This window comes from Hevea brasiliensis, chromosome 1, assembly GCF_030052815.1.
Source record: "Hevea brasiliensis isolate MT/VB/25A 57/8 chromosome 1, ASM3005281v1, whole genome shotgun sequence".
In the NCBI taxonomy this organism is placed as follows: Eukaryota; Viridiplantae; Streptophyta; class Magnoliopsida; order Malpighiales; family Euphorbiaceae; genus Hevea; species Hevea brasiliensis.
In genome coordinates this window covers 120,429,269-120,450,981 of record NC_079493.1, presented here as the reverse complement: position 1 = coordinate 120,450,981, position 21,713 = coordinate 120,429,269, and the positions used below count along the sequence as shown (strand labels likewise).

The following is a 21,713-nucleotide window of genomic DNA, read 5'->3' as shown; positions in this document are numbered from 1 at the left end:
AACACTCCCCCTTATGCCACTTCAGGTAGAAGATGCTGGGGCTGGTCCCCTGAACATCGTCCCTGGAGAGCTGCCCATTGATGGTGTGGACTGGCCTCTCCTAGGTGTGAACTGTGATCTGGGCCCCTGGGACTGACCCTAATCTTGAGGTTGACCCAAACTCTAAGCAGGTGGACCTTTAAATTTCTTCCCAGGTGCAGAGGATGAACTGGATTGACCTGGACCCCTCTTCTGCTGTCTCTCCCTTATGTTTTGCTCATTTATTTTGACTTTCTCAACATTTAAAGCAGCTTTCACTAATTTTGTGAAGTCTGTAATCCCCAAGGTAGCGATCATAAGTTTAATATTGTCATTTAGCCCCTCTTCAAACCTTCTGCACCTCTCTGCTTCTGTAGGGACTATCTCTCTCCCATACCTACTTAATCTCACAAATTCCCGTTTATATTCTGCTACTGATAGCTGCCTCTGCCTCAAGCTAATAAACTCTCTTCTTTGGTCTTCTAAGTACACACTGCCCACATATTTCTTCTTAAACTCAGCAAGGAAGAATTCCCAAGTGATCTGCTCGGGCTGCACCTCACTAGATACCGTGTCCCACCACTGATAGGCATCATCTTGGAGTAGGGACACAACACCCTCTAAGTTTTGCTCTGGGGTGCAATGCACTTGCTTCAATACCCGGATGGTTCTGTCTAACCAATTTTCAGCTGCCACTGAGTCTTCTTCACTCTTACCCAAAAAGTCCACGGCTCCGAATTTCCTCACTTTTTCCAGGTAAGATTTTTGCTGTGTGAGGTGGTGGTGGTGGCATAATCCCAGCCATTTGTCTGAAGAAATCTGCCATGTGCTGAAACATAGCCAGCGGAGGCTGTGCAGGCACTTCTGGTGCTGGTGGAGCAGGTTCTCCCCTGCCTCCAGTCTCAGTTGCAGGTGGAGCATGACTCTCCACTTCCTCATCTACTACTCTCTGTGACGTGGGGTCCATATCCTAATAAAATAAGAAAAATAAACAGATCTGTATTAGTGTTACCTTGACTCTTACAAATGCAATGCACGGTATGGACTCTATCTAGACCCAGAAATGCACTAAGCCGTGCTCTGATACCACTAAATATGACACCCCTTACCCGTCTACAGTATAGTCGAGCAAGATATGTCATACAGTGTGCCAGAGCACCATATCTTGTTTTATTACAATTTATCCTTTTCTAATTAATTTATTTATTTATTGATTTATCACAAAGTGAAATTTAAAACATTTAATTTATTTATAGAAATTTTGAATTAATTTAAGGTTCCGTAAATTTTACAAAAAATCTAGTAGAGTATCGGCTAAAAAAGGAGAAAATAGTTCTTCGAAACCTGTAGAAAACACTTCCAATAATTTTCTCAACCCACAACTCCAGTTAATTATCATTTCTCAATAAATTTCTCATCAAATTCTCAATAATTCCTCAATTTGTCATTCATTCATTTCATATCAAAATCATACTCAAATTTTATCTATAAACACAAATTTATAGATAATCACATTAATCCAAAATTACATTACAGAAGTTTTAAATATACATAATAAAATAAAAGTTTAATTACAAGTTTACAAAAATTACAAAATACAAAATGAGACCTAATGTCCTACCAATGCACTATAGCCTGAGAGGTGACTCTGACTATATGCAGATTTGTGGCCTCACCCAGTCTGTGGTCTGCTGGGCTCTCTATCAGTCTGTCCAAAACCTACGCGTGGCAAAAGCAATGCGCTAAGCAATACTGCCTAGTGGTACCAATAATAAAATAAAAAGAACTTAAAAGAAATAAACATGCAGTGTATATGTTAATTTCTCATACAGACAAATTTTTGATAATTATTTGTAATATTATTTATTTGGTCAATAATTGATTAAAATTTTTCAGTATTTATTTTTAGTTGCCCAAGTAACCTATACCAATTGACTGGACTGAATAACGGGTAAACTAGCACTGGGTACCAAGTACCTCAGGCCGTCACACCATCGGTCACAAAGTGTCTCCCGGTGTGCAACAAAACAGCTAATAAGCTGTAATAAATATTAGGCACAAGGCTGAGTATCATAACAATGTCAGAATGGCTAAAAGCCATAAAATCACAGAATGACCATTTAAGCCATGAATCACAGAATAACATGATGCCATGTGCAGTACTGCTAACAAAACCCTATTGACATGCCAACCTATCCAAACCAATCACACTAGGCTTACTAGGGCAATTACACTTTTTAATTATGTAATTCTTTGAAATTGAAATTTTATGGCTATTATTTATTTCATTAGTCAACTAAAATGTTGTCTTTTTCATAGACAATAGATATATTAGTTCTAATATCACCAACATACCACATTTTGCTTTCTAAAATTGTTGGCATTGGTTGCCAATTCCATTTCAAAGCTTAGGGTTGGTTATTTAAAATTTTTAGATCTCAAGTACTTGGTTTACTGTTCCATTGGTTAATTGTACAGTAAGAATTTGGCAATATTATCTTCATGAAAGCTGTTTATTTATGTGTCTTCTTTAATTCCTTTTTTGAATCACTCCATTTAGAGTTTTCTAGCTCAAGATATGCAATTTTGAGCAAGGCTGGCCGGATTGGTAACTACCCAGAAATTCTAGGCAGAATACCATTCTGCTAGATTTGGTAGTCCCATTTTGGCTAACAATTTTATTTGGTTAAGTCCGGAATTAGAGTTTGTGTTCTACATGAAAGTTGTTCTAAATTGTCTAACATTTCCATTGATATAAACTCCAGGTCAATTAGATCTTTCTACGCTGAGTTATGGCCAAATGAATGAACACTGTTCATTTGGTTATTTTGGTACAGTGGCAGTGCACCATACTCGGGTTTGACCTAATTTTGCACTATGTTAATGTCATTTTCTGGGCATGGTCTCTACATGAAAAATGTGTCATTATGTGTTTATTTTCATTTCCAATTAGCCTCACACCAATCGGGTTGGTAAAATTTCAGTTTTTGTCCCTCAAAAGGACCTAGGTCAAACTACCAAAATAGGTTATTAACCAATCTAAATTGTACTTTGAATCTACCAATTCAACCACACCACAAATGGTCCTAATTAACCATTTCTAACCTCAATTAGGGTCAATTGAGGCAATTGACCATTTCCCACCAATTGAGTTTCAAACCCTAGCCCTAAATTTTGCTAAGTTCCAATTTCTTGCACCAAACTCATAAATTAATAATTGAAGTGATACATTCACATCAAGGGCAGCCTATACACTCCTTTAAATCAAAGAAATTCATCATTACACTAAAATTGCCGTGGCTGCCGAAAATGTAGAGTGGGCATGCCAATGAATTTCATTTCAATTCTTCATAAATCTCAACTTAATTCAACTTCCTAAACATGAATTTAAAGAAAAATAAGGAGATTGGACACTAACCACTTTGGAGCTCTAACTTGAGCTTGTAAATCTTCACTTTTTCCTCTTCAAATTGCTGCCTTACGCTTGCTCTAGTCGCAAGGAGAAGTTTTAGTGAAAGGAGTAAAGGATTTGAGGGAGTGTTTATGAAGAAAATTTAGAGAGAAGTGAGGTCATCAATGGAGATAGAGAGAGAGAGAGTGGAATTCGGCTGAAGGAAGAAGAAAGAAGGGAGTATAATTTCTTTTGATTTTTCAGCCTATTTACCTCCTTTAATTGGGTTTATAATGAGGTGTCAAAATGTGACTGGGTGGGAGTACTTTAATGACATAAGCATGAGGTCAAAATTGTAATTTTAATTCATTTTCTTTTCTTTTCTTTTCTACTCAATTTTAATTTAATTTGTAGCAATATTTATTCATATTTTATGTCATAATAATTATTTACTTAACTGGAAAAGTCGGTAAAAAATCATCATCGAAGACGAAATGATCAAAATGCCCTCTGTTTGGCTCATTGAGCCAAAATCGTTTGTACCGATCGAAAAATTTTTCTAAACATTTTCTTTGCATTCTAATGCCATAGAAATCTCAATGACTCTTCTCTGGAGCCCCAAAAATTATTTCATGAATTTTTCCCTAGGTTTAGGGCTTCTAGCTGTAAAAACAGCAACTTCCTACTGGGTTACCCATCGCTAGGGTACCGGCTCATTTAATTTAGTTGTATTTTATTTCTAAAATTTTTCCTAAATTTTTCTTACCATTATTTGAGTTATTTATGACTCTTTATTCTAGTCTAAATATTTTTCCAGATGTTTTAGCTGTCCAGACCGATACCGGTCATCAAAACAGTAGAATGTACGAAATTGCTACAATGAGGGTGTTACATGAACCCTAGCTCAAGGAACTAGCCAAAAATCAGAGAGAAAAGAAAAGTAACTATTTTATTAGCCAAAGTTAATTGATAATACGGTCATTTCGTGTATTTGATAAAGTAATTATATATTATTCTCATAATTTTGTATGTAGGATAATTTGTATAAGTGACAAATCAATCATAAATTATTCAAATTGCATAGCTATCATCTATCATTGACATCTCCTAGTAATAGTAGTGTATATATACATATTAATTAAATTTAAAAAAGTTATTTTGGTAGTTTTATTTATCCATTCTTCAAATTAGAAATTAGTATCATACGATGTCCATATAGGTTGTGGGTGAAAGTGTTTGCTCTTGATAAATTTTAAGAGCTGCAGTTTAAATATGATTGGACCGATCTTAAATTCTAGAGGCATTCCTTCACCATATACAACTTCACCAAGTAATATCAATGACGATGGGAATGTCAAAATCTCACAAATTGACATTAGGTCATTACCATAGATATAATTATGGCAATGAGCTCTTGGTCTTGGTTTATATACTATAAAATGTCTAATTGAATAATTAACTCTCATATATCCAACATAGGAATAGACATATTTAATGAAATCTGGGGGTGAGAGTAGGTGGGAATATACTGTCAAACAAATTATTAAATGGGAAATCACATAAAAAATCAGAAGAGCTTTGTCGTCTTTATTATTTTATTTATTTATTTATTTTAAGTCATTTATTGCAATAAAAAAAATATTAAATCTTTTATGGCCAATGAGCTCTTGGTCTTGGTCTATATATTATAAATTGTCGATTTTCGAAAAACTCATTCAATGGCCAAAGGTTTATTTTAACCCCTGAAATATTATATAATAATCAATTTAGCCCTTAAATAAAATTTTGATCCAATCAAATCTTTATATTAATAAAATTTAACAATTAAACCTTATTTAAACAGTGTTAATTAACACTATTATTACAGGGGAAAAAATAATTAAAATATTATTAAAAAAACTTAAAAATATCAAAACTTAAAGTTAAATAAAAAAACTAAAGCAAATGAAAAACCCAGATTTTCTTTCAATTTCTGGGCAACCAAACACAAAATCCATATTTTCCTTTAATTTCTTGGCAACCAAACACCAAAAACAAAGGCCAACACCAATCCTACCTCCTTCCTAAAATTGTCCCAGCTCTACCAAAAATAAAGGATACATCACGGACATTTGATCTAGCTGTTTGCTGACTTCTTCAACCGCCTCCAGATTCATAAGCAATTGGCATACAATCACCCCATATATTGTCTCGCGAGAAAAATAGAAACAACAAAGCATCTAACTAACACAGAGTCTGGAGTAAGCTACTCCAACATAGTCATGCACGAGCGAAGCAAAAACAACATCTGGAGGAGAATCCAAGAACTGCACATCCAAAGGCTAATCAAAGCCAAGATGCGCTAAGCTATCAAAGGTGAAGTTCCTCTTTCTCAGACACAACAAACACTAATATCCCAATCGTTCCTGAGCAACTTTAAAACAGCACTTAGCTGCGGCCAAAGCAATAGAAAAGCATCTTGATTTCCAAGGATAGCATTAACCACAATTTAACTATCAGATTCCACAATACATTTACGAATACCTAGGTCCCATAACTGCTAGAGACCAACGAACATAGCCCGAAGCTCAGCTACATCTACAGGAAGCTTCCCGAAATTGCCTACGAAACTCGCAACCCACTCACGCTTATCATTTCTGATGATAATCACACAATACATTAATGTAAACAGCTTCGCATTCTAAACAAATTGACTACCCAATATCAAACAATACAAAAAAAAAAAAAACAATAACAATCTCCAATTCCAATAGAAATTTTCCGTTTGGATAGTGAGAAAGTGCAGAAAATTGAAGGGCATCGAAATTCCAAATCCCTTCCAACCCTAGCTTCCGCACTACCTACATTGAAGATTTGATCCACCACAGGTTCCACTTTTCGCTCTTCAATCCCTTCCTTCTTTTCAAACCGAGCACATGCTGACGACACTCTTCCTCCTATGGGACTCATTTTGAATACTTCATTGCTTGGAACAGATTTAGAAGCACCGTCTTCGAAAGGATTCAGAGAACGAAACGGAATTAGAATCCATTCAGTGATTTTCAATAGTCAGGGTGAGAGACTGGATGGTGGAGAGTTCATGGAATTGGACAGAGTGACAAGTTTTGGAGTGACCCAATTTGTAAGTGGTTTTGAAATTACTACTAGAAATCATTGAGGCCTAATCAAACAATGACAGAGAACAAAATTTTGACATAAGGAAATTGTAATGGAATCAGAAATAAACAAGAGCATTCAATCACAATAGGATCTTGAGTTTTCCGTTTGATTACTGAGAAAATGGAAAGGAAAACAAAAAGAAGTCTAGCTTCCACGCGCTCGACATTCGCGAAGATTGCATCACCAGATTGGGACCACTTTATTAATAATATTTTATTAGTTGCATGGACAGAGATTTAATAGAATTAATAGTCAAGTGAGGCACCTGACTATTTTGGACTTAATTAGATTAAAATTCTAACATATAAGACTTATTTAGCCGAAATTAAAATTTATTTAGAGGCTTAATTGATTATTAAAAAATATTTTAAGGATTAAAATAGGCTTTTAGCCTCATCCAACAGATTAGCAAAATATTTTAAGGATGCAAGAATTAATGAAGGGCTTTTTATATCTTCAAAGTAGGTTAATTAATTAATAATGAAAAATTTTATTTAAACTTAATAATTGTATATTCAAAACATAAGTATGTCTACTTGAAGTCCAATACATATTGAATTCATTTAGAATAAATTATTTATAAGAAAAAAATTTAAAAGAATTTTTCTATAATTATGTATAAATTTTATTTTATTTTTTAAATAAAAAATTTATAAAATAAAAAATTAAATTCTTTTATTGTAAACATAAAAATTAATTAAAAAATTAATTAAATTCAACTCTTATTAATTTATTCATAGATATCAGTAATTAAATGATAAATTTATTCTAAAGCATAATGTTTTTGATATATTATGTAGATAATGTGACAAACTAAATTCATTTAATAGTTTTCCTTTTTAAAAATTTTTACATTTTCAAGTCGGTGAGAGTTCCTTTGGTACATAGATGTACCACCTCAACCATGGCAGGAACTTTGATTAAGTCAGTGTCAGAAAGCGAAATTAATTTCCTCCCAACCAACATACCTTTTTGTTTATTCGATTTCCGTTGTAATTTTAAATGAATATATTATAATTTTAAAAACAATTTTAATATTATTAAATTAAAATTCATTAATAAAATTTACTAAATTTAACACTTGTAAAATAATCTCAATTTATCACTGAATTAAGCCATTAATTTAAGATTAAGAATATTGAGAGAGTGCATTATCAGAAATCAAATTTATTCAAATTAATCAACTAATCAATGTTAAAAGCAAGGTGTTCTTCCAACATCACTTAATGTTAATAATGTATCACATGAAGCAAAGCAGTTACAAAGCAATAAAGCTGAGAGCTAGAATTCAGCTAGAAGTTACTGAGCTGAAATTTACTTTATTCTAAAAATATAGTTTGTTAGAAATATTTAGCACATGTAACTTGTGTCATATAGCAGTTAGTTTTCTTCCCGCTTATTTTCTAGCTGGTGTATAAAAACATATCTTTGGGCCTTCTATCAATGAGAATGAATTACAATTTCATTTCCAGAAACTTGTTATGGTATCAGAGCTTTTTTTTTGGTAACCTCTGTTCTTCTTTGCATTTGAGATTTTTTTCTCCTTCCTTCTTGATCAATTTTTTATTCTTCCTCCAGTTGATTCTGTATTTGCTTGCTTCTCTTTGATCTGCACTCATGGCAATTGAAGCTGCTAATTCTCAATTTGGAAATTCAGCTCCTGATCATCTCACAAATCCTTCGAATCCATATTTCTTGCATCCTAATGAAAATCCTGCATTATTTCTTGTTTCTCCTGTTTTATCTGGATCCAACTATCATTCTTGGGCAAGGGCAATGAGAATGGCATTGCAGTCTAAGAATAAAATGAAATTTGTTGATGGAACTCTCAAGATGCCAGCTGCCACAGATCCAATGTTTTCTGTTTGGGAAAGGTGTAATACGATGGTAGTTTCTTGGATCACACATTCAGTATCTCAGTCCATAGCACAAAGTGTCCTATGGATTGATGTTGCAGCAGATATATGGAAAGATCTTAAGGATCGGTTTTCTCAAGGAGATGTGTATTGGATTTCTGACTTACAAGAAGAGATATACAGTTTTAAACAAGGTGAACATTCTGTCACAGATTACTTTACTCATTTGAAAATTTTATGGGATGAACTAGAGAATTTTCGCCCTATTCCTCAATGTACTTGTGCAACTCCATGTATCTGTGCAGCTCTTGTCACTGTGCGAAAATATAGGGAAAATGACTATGTTATCAGATTCTTAAAGGGCTTAAATGATCAATTCGGCAATGTTAGGTCACAAATTATGCTGTTAGAACCCTTACCTTCCATCAATAAGGTTTTCTCGTTGGTGGTTCAACAAGAAAGACATATGAATATAGGAATACTTACTGAACCAAAAGTGTTTGTTAATAAGTCTAGTCCAGCTGGTTTTCAAAGGAATGTATATGGCAGGGGCACTGATACAGATAATAGAAAGTTTGGGACTCAGAATAATTATAAGACTTGTACATATTGTGGAAAACCAAGACACACAGAAGAGACATATTATAGGAAGCATGGATTTTCTCCTAGTTTTAAATTCAAGAATTCTGGTGCCAAGATTAATAATGTTTGTACTGGTGATGTTGAGCAGATAATTGATATACCACAAGGTGATCATGAGCATTCAAGTTGTAGTTTTACACCAGATCAGTATCAAAGGTTGCTAGCTTTAATTAAACAGTCTCCTCCCACTCCAGATTCTCATTTAGTGAACCAAGTAAGCCTCAGTCAAGTCATCCCTGAATCCTCTCTTCCTTCCACCATTTCTTATCCCTCTACTTCAGGTAATGTGTTTACCCTTTCTTGTACTACAAAACATGATATGTGGCTTTTAGACACTGGAGCTACAGATCATATTACTTTTTCTCTTTCTTGTTTCACTACCTATAAAAGAATTAGACCAATCTCAATCAATCTTCCAAATGGTAATAAAGTCATAGCTTATTTTTCTGGCACAATTCATTTTTCTTCTTCTTTTATACTTACAGATGTGCTTTTCATTCCTCAATTTCAATTCAATCTTATCTCTGTTACTAAACTTGCTTCCTTACTTCATTGTTGTCTAATCTTTCACTATGACCAATGTCTCATACAGGACCTGAGTACCTTGAAGAAGATTAGTACAGCTAGAGCTAAATATGGTTTATATGCATTGGTAGATCCTGCCCCACCTTCATTTCCTTTGTCACCTCCACCTGCACATTTAGTTTCTATTTCTGCAGTTTATTCAGCTTGCAATCCTGCATTCAATCTCTGGCATTTTAGATTGGGTCATCCTTCTACTACTAGACTTAATGCAATAAAGACCAAATATCCTGATGTTACTTCATTGTCTAATGTAGTTTGTGACATTTGTCATTATGCTAAGCAGAAGAAGTTGCCTTTTCCTATTAGTACTACTCAAATAAATAAAATTTTTGAGCTTGTACATGTGGATATTTGGGGTCCATTTTCTGTAACTGCTGTTCATGGTCACAAATACTTCCTCACTGTTGTAGATGATTTCTCAAGGCATACATGGCTTTTCTTGATGAAACACAAATCTGAAGCATTTTTTTACTTCAATCTTTTGTTCTTCTTATAGACACTCAATTTTCAACAAAAGTAAAGGTCATTCGAAGTGATAATGGTTTAGAATTTTCTATGCCTCATTTTTACTCTTCCAAAGGAATTGAGCACCAAACAACCTGTGTTGAGACACCACAGCAGAATGCTGTAGTGGGAAAGCACCAACACATATTAAATGTTGCTAGAGTACTTTTATTTCAAGCCAATTTGCCCAAAATTTTCTAGTCATATGCTGTTATACACTCAGTCTATCTTATCAATAGATTGCCTACTCCATTACTAAACAATAAATCACCATATGAAATTCTCTATACTACTCTACCTGATATACATGATCTAAAAGTGTTTGGTGCTCTATGCTTTGCATCTACCTTGACAGCCCATAGATCTAAGTTTGATTCTCGAGCAAAGAAATGTCTTTTTCTTGGCTATAAAAATGGCACTAAAGGATATATTTTGTTTGATCTTTCTACAAGGGAAATTTTCATTTCTAGACATGTTATTTTTTATGAATCCATTTTTCCTTATAAATCACAGTCCTCTTCTCATTTTTCTACCTCTCCTATTTTACTTCCATTAGACACCACACTTTCTTATTATGATTTTCTTTTTTCTCCTTCTTTATTGAATTCTTCGTCATCTACATTACCTTCACAACATGTATCTCCTTCTTCTACTGCACAAACAGAACCTAGACATTCTAACAGAACCCGAAAACCACCTTCATATTTACTGGACTACCATTGCAATTTAGCATCTGCAGCTCCAGCAAATACAGGTCCAGGTATTCTCTATCCTCTTTCCCAAGTGCTTTCCTATGATTTCTTGTCTTCTCCTTATAAACACTTTGTTCTATCTATTTCCACAATATTAGAACCTAGATCATATTCACAGGCCATTAAACACGACTGTTGGAAGCAAGCTATGCAATCTGAGATAGCTGCTTTGGAGCAAAACAAGACCTGGGAGCTTACTGATTTACCAAGTGGTAAGGTGCCTATTGGGTGTAAGTGGATTTACAAAGTGAAACTCAAGGCAGATGGGTCTATTGAAAGATATAAAGCCAGACTTATAGCTAAAGGCTATACACAAACTGAAGGTATAGACTACTTTGATACCTTTTCTCCTGTGGCCAAAATGACTACTGTGCGCTTGTTATTAGCTCTTGCTGCTGCCAACAATTGGTTTCTTCAGCAACTAGATGTAAACAACGCATTCTTGCATGGAGATCTTCATGAGGAGGTTTATATGGCCTTGCCTCAAGGATTTAAGGCTTCTAAGCCCAATCAGGTTTGTAGATTGCTTAAGTCTCTTTATGGTTTGAAGCAGGCTAGTAGGCAGTGGTTTTTGAAACTTTCTACTGCCTTACTCTCTCTTGGATATTCCCAATCTAAGTCTGATTATTCTTTGTTCATCAAATCCACATCACAATCATTCACTACTATCTTAGTGTATGTTGATGATGTTATTCTAGCAGGGAATAATATGATAGAAATCACTCAAGTCAAGCATTTTCTTGATGATTCCTTTAAAATTAAAGACTTGGGTGACTTGAGATTTTTCTTGGGCTTAGAAATTGCAAGAAATTCTGAAGGTATTCTTATTAATCAAAGAAAATATGTCCTTGAGATCTTATCTGACATTGGCTACTTGGCTTCCAAACTAGCCAAAACTCCCATGGACTGTTCTCTTAAGCTTCAAAAGGACACAGGAGATGTTCTTCCTAATCCTTCTTCCTATCGAAAACTAATTGGGAGACTGTTATACTTAATTACTACCAGACCAGATCTTACATTTGCTGTTCAACAACTCAGTCAATTTTTAGCCCAGCCTACTACTTTGCATCTTCAATCTGCAAATAGAGTTCTTAGGTATATAAAGGCTTCTCCTGGTCTTGGTTTGTTCTTTCCAGCAAATTCCTCACTTCAATTAAAAAGCTTCAGTGATTCTGATTGGGCAGGGTGCATAGATACAAGGCGATCTGTTACTAGTTTCTGTATTTTCTTGGACAACTCTCTAATTTCATGGAAGTCTAAAAAGCAAAGCACGGTGTCTCGATCTTCTTCTGAGGCTGAATATAGAGCTTTAGCTTCTGTGACTTGTGAACTCCAATGGATTACATATCTGCTTCATGATCTCCATGTTCCTTTCACAACCAGCATTGATTTACTGTGATAATCAATCCGCCTTATCTATTGCCGCTAATCCTACATTTCATGAACGTAACAAACATATTGAACTTGATTGCCATATTGTTCGTGAAAAATCTCAGCAAGGCCTAGTTAAGTTGCTGCCTATTTCTAGTTCTGCCCAGATAGCTGATATTTTCACGAAACCCCTAGCTTATACGCCATTTCACACTCTTCAACTCAAGCTGGGAATGTTGGATATTTATTCTCCAGCTTGCGGGGGGGTATCACATGAAGCAAAGCAGTTACAAAGCAATAAAGCTGAGAGCTAGAATTCAGCTAGAAGTTACTGAGCTGGAATTTACTTTATTCTAAAAATATAGTTTGTTAAAAATATTTAGCACATGTAACTTGTGTCATATAGCAGTTAGTTTTCTTCCCGCTTATTTTCTAGCTGGTGTATAAAAACATATCTTTGGGCCTTCTATCAATGAGAATGAATTACAATTTCATTTCCAGAAACTTGTTATAATGTTTATTAGCATATTAGAGCAACAATTGTATAATATATTGATATCCTAAGTTATTATGCCTATAATGCTGCTAACTCAATTACGCTGATTATTGTCAATGAGATCCTGCTATGTAGGTAAAATTGAGGACTTGAAATAAAGAAGTCTCAAGTTTAATTTGCATGTTTGTTTATTATTAATTATTTTGTATTATTTATTCATTTATTAAATATATTTATCCATTTATTAATTATATTTTATTTCTGTAAATATATTTTAACTTATATTAATTATGTTCTAATTATATATAATCTTATCCTAAATGATATATTTTACAGCTCCCATCTTCGTAAAGATATCTTTCAGGTAAATTTTCAAGTAAATATTTAACGTATACTAATATTTTTCTTTTTGATAATCAGAAAATTTTTATTAATTAACTGAAAAATTTGTAAAAAATTAACATAAATGAAGCTATTTAAAACCAAGCCATCTCCATACATTCAATGTAGATAACATAAACCAAACCAAATATTACAACAAATTTTTACTAAACAGGGATGCAAATAGCAGCTTACAAAAATAAACTAAAGTAAAAAACGAGCATTTTCTTAGAAGCGGTTAATTGACAGCTTGGTGTATTGGGTAGAACTAACTGTTAAAGACTTAAAGAGTCTTCTATGGCCTCCTCGGGTAATTAAGCGTATGTAGGTACTGGTTGTCACTTTTGAGCCATATATTCTTGGGTTCTTTAACTTCCTTTAGTACTTCAACTATCTGTGTTACAAAACAGGCAATCATTGATACTGATTTATAAACATATAAATTTATCATATAATGATATTGTGTATTTACCTCGCTCATTTTTTGGCGTAATTCTGGGCACAATAGATCATTCGATTCATTTGCATTATATCATAATTTTTTTATAATTTGGAATCAACAATATTATTATAATTTTCTGAATCCAAATCTAGTATGTCTGTGTCAAAAACGTGTTTTGAGTCAAGAAACTAATTGAAATTTAAAAGACATAAATAAATAAGGTGAATAAGAATCTGAAATGCATGCATAAAGGGTACTTGAGTATTTCATTAGGTATAAAAAAATAATTTCTTTTTAAAAAAAAATTGTATTTTTTAAAATATTACGATGGCAATATTATTTTTTACTTACTATGATTGTAAAAGGACAATTTCAGGCTTTTATTAAATATTCTTTTTTTTTTTTTTACCCTAACAATAAATGCAATGATTTGAATGAAGGAACCAAAATGTTAACAAAATCAAACAATATTATGAAAACAATCCACCGATTAGTAATTGAGATCTAAGAGAAAAAAATAATTTACCTAAATCAAATTTTAGCAAGCAAAGCAAAGGCAACACCCATATGCAGTGCATTGTGATGGAGAACAAGTACGTACCGAATTAACTAAGTAAACATTGTTTCCAAGATGAGCAAATTTCCCGGTAATTAACTCCAAAAGAACAACATCAAAGGAAAAGACATCAGACTTAGCAGTTAGCTTCCTTCTTTCTGGGCCAACTTTGTAATACCCAGGAGGTTCATAACTGTAGTTAGAGAAAGTGTCATAAAAAATAACCTAGCTTATTATCTTATGAATGTTCTTTGAGAATGTGAAAATAAAGGGAGGTAATTGTACATGCTGAGGTAACAAACAGAATGAATCTTACAAATAAGATGCCTTTGGCTCAGAATAAGTGTGAGAATCAGAAATAAAAAATTCTTTGTTAATTCCAAAATCTGCAATCTGATAAGAAAGACTAGAAGTTAAATAAATAATTTACATAATTTTCCGTTCCAAACTGAAAATGATAACACGTTATTGTTTTTAAAATTGTAAATTTACTATTTCTAAACCAAGATTTCAATTTGATAACTATTTGAGGGCCTTTTTCGATTTGGCGGCTGCCGAGCAATTAATGGCTAATTAATAATAACGTATTAACTCTTATAAATATATTACCTTTGTTACAAATTTATCATCAAGAAGAATATTAGCACTCTTAATATCACGATGGCTAACTTTGGGCTTACCTAAAAACATAAATAAATATCATAAAAGAAGTATGAAATGAAATTCAAGATACCAATGAAATTCAACAAACGCTAAATACTCACATTATTCATGTAAATATGCTAATCCTTCTGCAATGCCGAAAGCAATATTCCATCTGTTTGACCAATTAAGTGTCGGCTTTTCATTTCCTGCAATGTTATTTCCCATGTATGAGGAAACAATATAACATTCTGCCATCTTAATTATGGTATATGAATTTATATATATGATTAAACCAGGAAAAAGGACCGACCATGCAAATGAGAAAGCAATGAGTTGTTGGGAAGAAACTCATAAACAAGCAATCTATTGGCTTTATGACTGCAGTATCCTAGCACCTTGACAATATTTTTGTGAGGATCGATACCGCTAAGGATTTCAGCCCCCTTCTTAAATTGATCTCTTGCATATTGCACTTCCTCCTTTTTATTCTGAGATCTAAGCTTCTTAATCGCAACGGTTTCATTCCCAAGTTTTCCTTTGAAAGCTTCACCAAAAGTACCCGTGCCAATGCGATTGTCGTCGGAGAAATAATCAGTTGCATTTGCTAGTTCATCGAAAGAAAACGTGCGAACACCTGGATTAATTGTTTTATTAATCAACTATAAACATATCATTTTCAACATAATTAATATTATTAACTACTTTTCTTGTTAGTTACATGTTTCAATAGTTTTTTATTTTTTATTTTTTTTCCTCACAAATTTCTCTCACCCTCTTAGCTGCTCTTCTTCTCTCACCCTCACTTTCTTTATCTCTGATGACGAAGACCAGCTTCGCACCATTAATTGGTCTCCTCAGTGACCGAAGCTCTTCCAACTTCGCCTGCTCCTTTCCCTTTTTTTTTTTTTAAACTTTTATTTATTATTTTTTTCCACTCTCACTTCACCCCCTTTGCTCTTGGACATTTCTCTCTCTTTCCCTCTTTTTGTACAGCTGTGATTTCCCTCTTTTTATACAGCTGTGATTTGGGATTGATTAACAAACATAAATTCCACTAATTTTTGTTAAAATAGAATCAGCTTTTCCCCTCCGATTCCACAACCCACAGAAGCAAGAGCCAGGCGTCATGGCTGAGAGCGAGGTTTCTTGCAGGTGTGCTGTTGCACTTGCGAGAAGAGAGTGCGTGTGAGTGAAAGGTGAGAAATGAGGAGCAAGGTGCTCGGTTTCTTTTAGGATTGTCAGGAAACAAACAAATAGTGGGACACATTTTTTTTTCCTTTCTTTACCATTCAATCCCCTTAACAAGTTGACTATATAAAATTTATTATTATTATTAATTAATTAATTCTGTTCTAATTCATTAATTCAAATGATTCATAATGTATTTAAATTTATAATTTAATTGAATATTTTTTTTAAATTAATATTTTGACTGAAAATATTTTTTATATAATATATGAAATAATTTGAAATATTTTTTATATAATTCGTAATCCTAAATAACTCATTCCTATAACCAATTGAAATTAGTCAGATCATCATGGGTAATGCACAGACTTACTTTTTATCAAAATTATAAAAAAAAAAAGAAATTAATTGCACAGTTTTTTATTTATACTTAAAAAAAAGTGATTGTAATAAAAAAAAAATCTATTCATTCAATTTTTAAATTAGAAAATGGGGTTCCATGATGAGCATATCGGGGGTGGTGGGCCAAAGTGTTTGCTCTTGATCAATTTCAAGAGCTATAGTCTAAATATGGTTGGAATGATCTTAACAAACTGCATCAATATAGATCTCTTGATCAATAGAAATTAGAGCTCTCTTGATCGATTCTAGAGATACTCCTCCACCATATACAACTTCACCAAGTATTCTCCACCACTTCAAGACGATTAAATTGTCACGATCTGACAAAATTGACATTAACATAGATATATTATGGCCAATGAGTTCTTGGTCTATATATTATAACGCGCCGAATTTCACATAACCCTCATCCAATAGAAGAACAAAATATATTATCGACAAAATAGTTTCTTTTTTTTTTTTTTCATATATATCATGAATCCAGCTAATAGAAACATGATCGGATTAAGTACAAGAGAGCTGGATCGTCTTTATATATATATATATATATATATATCATTTATTGCAATAAAAAAAACAATGAATATTTTATTATGACGCTTTCTAGGTCTTGGTCTATATATAATAAAATGTCCAATTGAATAACTCTCATCCAATACATGAATAAAATATTAGTATAATGGATAAAATATTTAGTGAAAGTTTGAGGTGGGAATATAATATTAAATAAATTAGTATTTTTTTTTTCATATATATCGTGGAAAGATGATCACATAAAAAACAGGAAAGCTTTATCGTTTTTATAATTTTATTTCTGTTTAAGTCATTTATTTCAATAAAAAATATTGAATAGTATTATGGCCAATGTGCTCTTGGTCTTCGTCTATACATTTTCCAGAAACTCTCATCCAACAGAGAGAACTAAATATTAAGGGACGCTAGAGTAAATTGCACAGCCCTGTCATTGATTTCTACCAATTATCCACCAGAGACATAATAATAGTAGATTAAAATCAAGGATGGATAGGATAGCAACGGATTAGGTACGTTTGTTTTGATACTCGATCTTATTAAATTAAATTAAATTAAATTAAATTTAAATAATATATAATTAAATTTAAAATAATTTTAAATTTAAAAAATAACACGTAGAAATTTAGTTTGAATATGATACATTGAGTACGCGTTACATAAATTCATTTATATATATATATATATTGTGACGCCACTTATCCGTCTATTGTATAGCCGAGCAAGAAGTGCCACATTCGGTGCCAAAGCACCCTATCTTGTCTTGTCATGTCTATTGTAAATTTTAATGTCATTTAAATCAAGTAATTTATGTGTAGAATTTTTTTTTTATATATATCTTATTTCTGTGGAGACCCGGACAGATCCTCCTCTGTTTTATTAGCATCTGGTGGGTTCCACTATCACCTGTTAACATATTCAAAGTCATCTCACATATTTCCATATCATATTCTCTTTTATCATATCATTCACAACTATTTATGAGATCTCAAAATGAAGTATCATCTATTGCGTTCATATGGAAATTCATAGATAATAAATTACAAGTTTTCATTTCAATCTCAAGTTTAATTTCAAGTCCAAAATGAAATACATATGATGCATACATTTTGCATAGTCATTTAGGTCTAATTTCATAGCCATTTTATTTTATTATTAGTCATTTTTAGCCAATTTCATTAGTTATTTAGTTAGTTTTTCATAGTTGTCAATTTTTGCATTAATTTGTAATTTTTACTTTGTTTTGTAGGAAAAATGGTGTTTTTGAAGGACTGAAGAGAAATTTTGCCATTGAGGAGTGACTTCTACAGCAAAAGATGTCAAAAACAAGTTTTCAAGCTGAAATATGTATTGACCAAATTGTGCATAACTTGCCGCATAAGCTATGCAGATCTGCATAAGGAGAAAAATCATTGTTCTAATACCTGCCGAATGGTGCATAAGGAAAGTGCATGGCTTATGCAGATTCACGCCTCCCTTATGCACTCTCACGGAATTGTGCATAACCTATGCGCCAAGTCATGCAATTTCGCATAAGTGAACCAGAAACAGTCGAAAACTGCATAAGGGACTGCATAACTTATGCAGTCCCACAAAGGTTTCATTAATGAGCTGGCAGAAGATTCACTCAGAAAATTCCTCCTAGAATACACCATTTTAGGGCTCCATGTCAGAAAATGCTATAAATAGTCCCATTTCCCATTTTAGAAAAGGGAAGGAAGAAGGAGGAAGACAAGGAAGAGGTGTAGGCAGCAGCTGAAGAGTCACTTTCACCTTCCACACCATTTTCAACCAAGATTTGCAGATTTCTTTCTTTCCTTACATTTTTCCTACACTTCTAGTGTTTAGTTTCTTGTTCCTTAGCTTAGATTAAAGCTTTATTTTCATTTAAACACAATATATCTTGTAAGCATTATGGATAGTGAGTAGTTTTACTTAGATTCTGGAGTAAGGGTTGTAATATTTGAGATATTTTGTGGATTTTGATTGGGTAATCCATATTTTGTGGTCTTAATGAGTTTTATTCATTTCTTGTGTGCTTAATGACATGCTTAGTGTAGGATCCCATTAAGTGATGTTCTTAATCCATGGTTGAGGCACCGAAAGGAGAAGTCCTTGTGATAGATAAAAAAGAAATTGGACTTAATTAACTTAGATCTAGAAATAGACTAAGGATTAAGAGGATTCACAGATTAATTAAAGAATCTAATGGGTCTTAATTAACTCTAACTCCACGAAAGTAGGATTAGATTGATTAAGGCGCTCTTTGTCTCACTCGAAAGGGTATTCAAAGGATTTAAGAATTAATCTCCTTAAAACCCGTAAGTTTCGCAAGATTGGATAACCAATTTAAAATCCCAAGATAGCTCGAATATGAAATCCCGAACTCTGGAATCGTCTTTTCATAATTGTTAATTTTTAATTGAATTTAATTGCTTGCCATTTTAATTTTGCCATATTTCAACTTGCTTATTTCAAATTGATGCAATTTTATTTAAATCATTACATAATTGAATAGATTATTAATTTTGCACATATAGATTTCATACTCAAATACCCATCAATTTATTACTTTAATTTCAAGAATAGTTCAATTTAGTCAACTTTTTATATCAAAAATTCAATCATTAACACAACTCCTCGTGGGAACGATATCTTTTCTATATTACTTGTACGACCCGTGCACTTGCGGTTGGGCCACATCAAGTTTTTGGCGCCGTTGCCGGGGAGTTGTTTGTTTAAGATTGAATTCTTGATTATTTTAGTTTTTTTTAGTTTTATCTTTGTTATCTTTTCATTTTGTGTTTGTATGTTCTTTTTCAGGTACTTTTAATCTTTTATGAGAAGAGCTAGAAGCACAAGTGACACATCCTTATTATTCAATCCTGAAATTGAGAAATTTTGTAAAGCCAACAAGAAAGAAACCAGAAAAAGAAAAGAAGCTTTGAGAGAAACTGAATTAGAAGCAGACATGGCTGATGAAAGAATCAGAATCGGTGGTGGTAATGTTGGAAATGATCGAAACAATGAAAATGCAGCCCAAGGTGAAGAGGTTGTAAATGCTAATGTACCTAGGGGAAGTATGATGGATCATGCTTTTCCTCGTTTTGATGACTTGAGAGAGAGCATAGCAAGACCAAGAATTGATGCAAATAGTTACAAGATGGATTTTGGAGTTCTTCAAATGATTCAAAATTCTCAATTTGGAGGACATCCTTCTGAAAATCCACACACACACATCTAAAGAAGTTTACTATGATCTGTGACATGCAAAAACAACCTGGAGTATCTGATGATGCAGCAAGATTGAAGCTATTCCCATTCTCTTTGAAGGATAGAGCATTGGATTGGCTAGATTCTTTACCTCACAACTCCATTACAAATTAGGAGCAACTTACTGATGCATTTCTTCCACAATATTTTCCACATGGAAAAACTCAAGAATTGAGGAATCAAATGACAGCTTTCAGACCAAGAGAAGATGAAACTCTTTATGAGTCATGGATGAGATGGAAGGAATTAGAGAGACAATGCCCACATCATGCCATTCCAAAATGGATGATAAACCAGAATTTTTACACAAATGTCACTCCTGCAATTAGAGGGATTATTGATGCTCAAACAGGAGGAGAATTTATTATGAAGCATGAAGATGAAGCTTATGAGCTATTGGAGAAAATTGCAAAGAATACTCATCTTTGGAGTAGTCCAAGAGGACCAGCTCCAACTCAAAAGAGGCAAGCTACTGGAATGTATGACCTTGATCCATTCAACATTATTAATGCAAAGTTCGATGCACTTACAAATGTTTTGGCTAAGAAGATGGAAGATTTGAGTATGTTGGTTAGTTCATCATCATCATCTGGAAGTTCACAATAAGTTTATGCAGAAGGAACTACCAGCTGTGGAGTAGACTATGGAGAGCAAGCTGCATATGTTGGTAATTATGGAAACAAACAAATGGGAAATCCTTACTCTCAAACTTATAATCCAACTTGGAGGAATCATCCTAACTTTTCATGGGGAAATCAGCAAAGTCAAGTTCCAAATCAGAATTTTCAACCACAACAGCAACAAGGAATTCCATATCAGCAAAATATGCAACCATTGCCTAATTTTCAGCAGAAAAATATGAATCCTCCACCAAAACAGCAAGAACAAAGTTCCACCACAGAAGCTTTATTACAACAGATTCTTGCTAACCAAACTAAGCATGATGAGGAGATGAGAGAGATGAAAGCAAGGCTAGAACAGATGCAAACACATAACAGAATGCTGGAAAATCAGATTGCACAACAAGCATCTTCCTCAAGTACTAAGTTTTTTGGAAAACTTCCAAGTCAACCAGAAAACCCAAGAGAGCAGTGTCAAGCTATTACTTTAAGAAGTGGGAAAGTTGTAAATAATGAGAAGAGTGAAAAAAATGAGAAGAGTGAAAATAGTGAAAAGAGAGAAAATGAGAAAGAAACTGATGAGGGTGAAAAACAAGAGAGTGCAGAAAAATGTAAAGAGAAAATTGAAGAGAAGGAAGAGAAGTATATACCTCCAGAGCCCTACAAGCAACAACTTCCCTTTCCACAAAGATTTCAAAAAGTCAAGCTTGATAAGCAATTTGGGAAGTTTTTAGAGGTTTTGAAGAAGCTTTACATCAATGTGCCTTTTATTGATGCTCTTTCACAAATGCCCTCTTATGCAAAATTCTTAAAAGAAATTCTCTCAAACAAGAGGAAACTTGAAGACGACGAAACTGTAGCTTTGACAGAAGAATGCAGTGCTATCCTCCAAAGGAAACTT

General features: G+C 33.3%; 1 long non-coding RNA gene and 1 other non-coding gene across 2 annotated transcripts; both read right to left on the bottom strand.

The window, feature by feature from the left end:
* Positions 1–14,531: 14,531 nt before the first annotated feature.
* Positions 14,532–15,627, bottom strand: LOC131181368 (uncharacterized). The gene is made up of 3 exons (XR_009149940.1): positions 15,109–15,627; positions 14,763–15,004; positions 14,532–14,546 (listed from the first exon to the last, which is right to left on the bottom strand). It is a non-coding gene; the product is annotated as an uncharacterized LOC131181368 (long non-coding RNA).
* Positions 15,628–20,360: 4,733 nt separating this feature from the next.
* On the bottom strand, positions 20,361–20,467 carry LOC131169657 (small nucleolar RNA R71). Its single transcript, XR_009140551.1, has one exon. It is a non-coding gene; the product is annotated as a small nucleolar RNA R71 (small nucleolar RNA).
* Between the last annotated feature and the right edge of the window lie 1,246 nt (positions 20,468–21,713).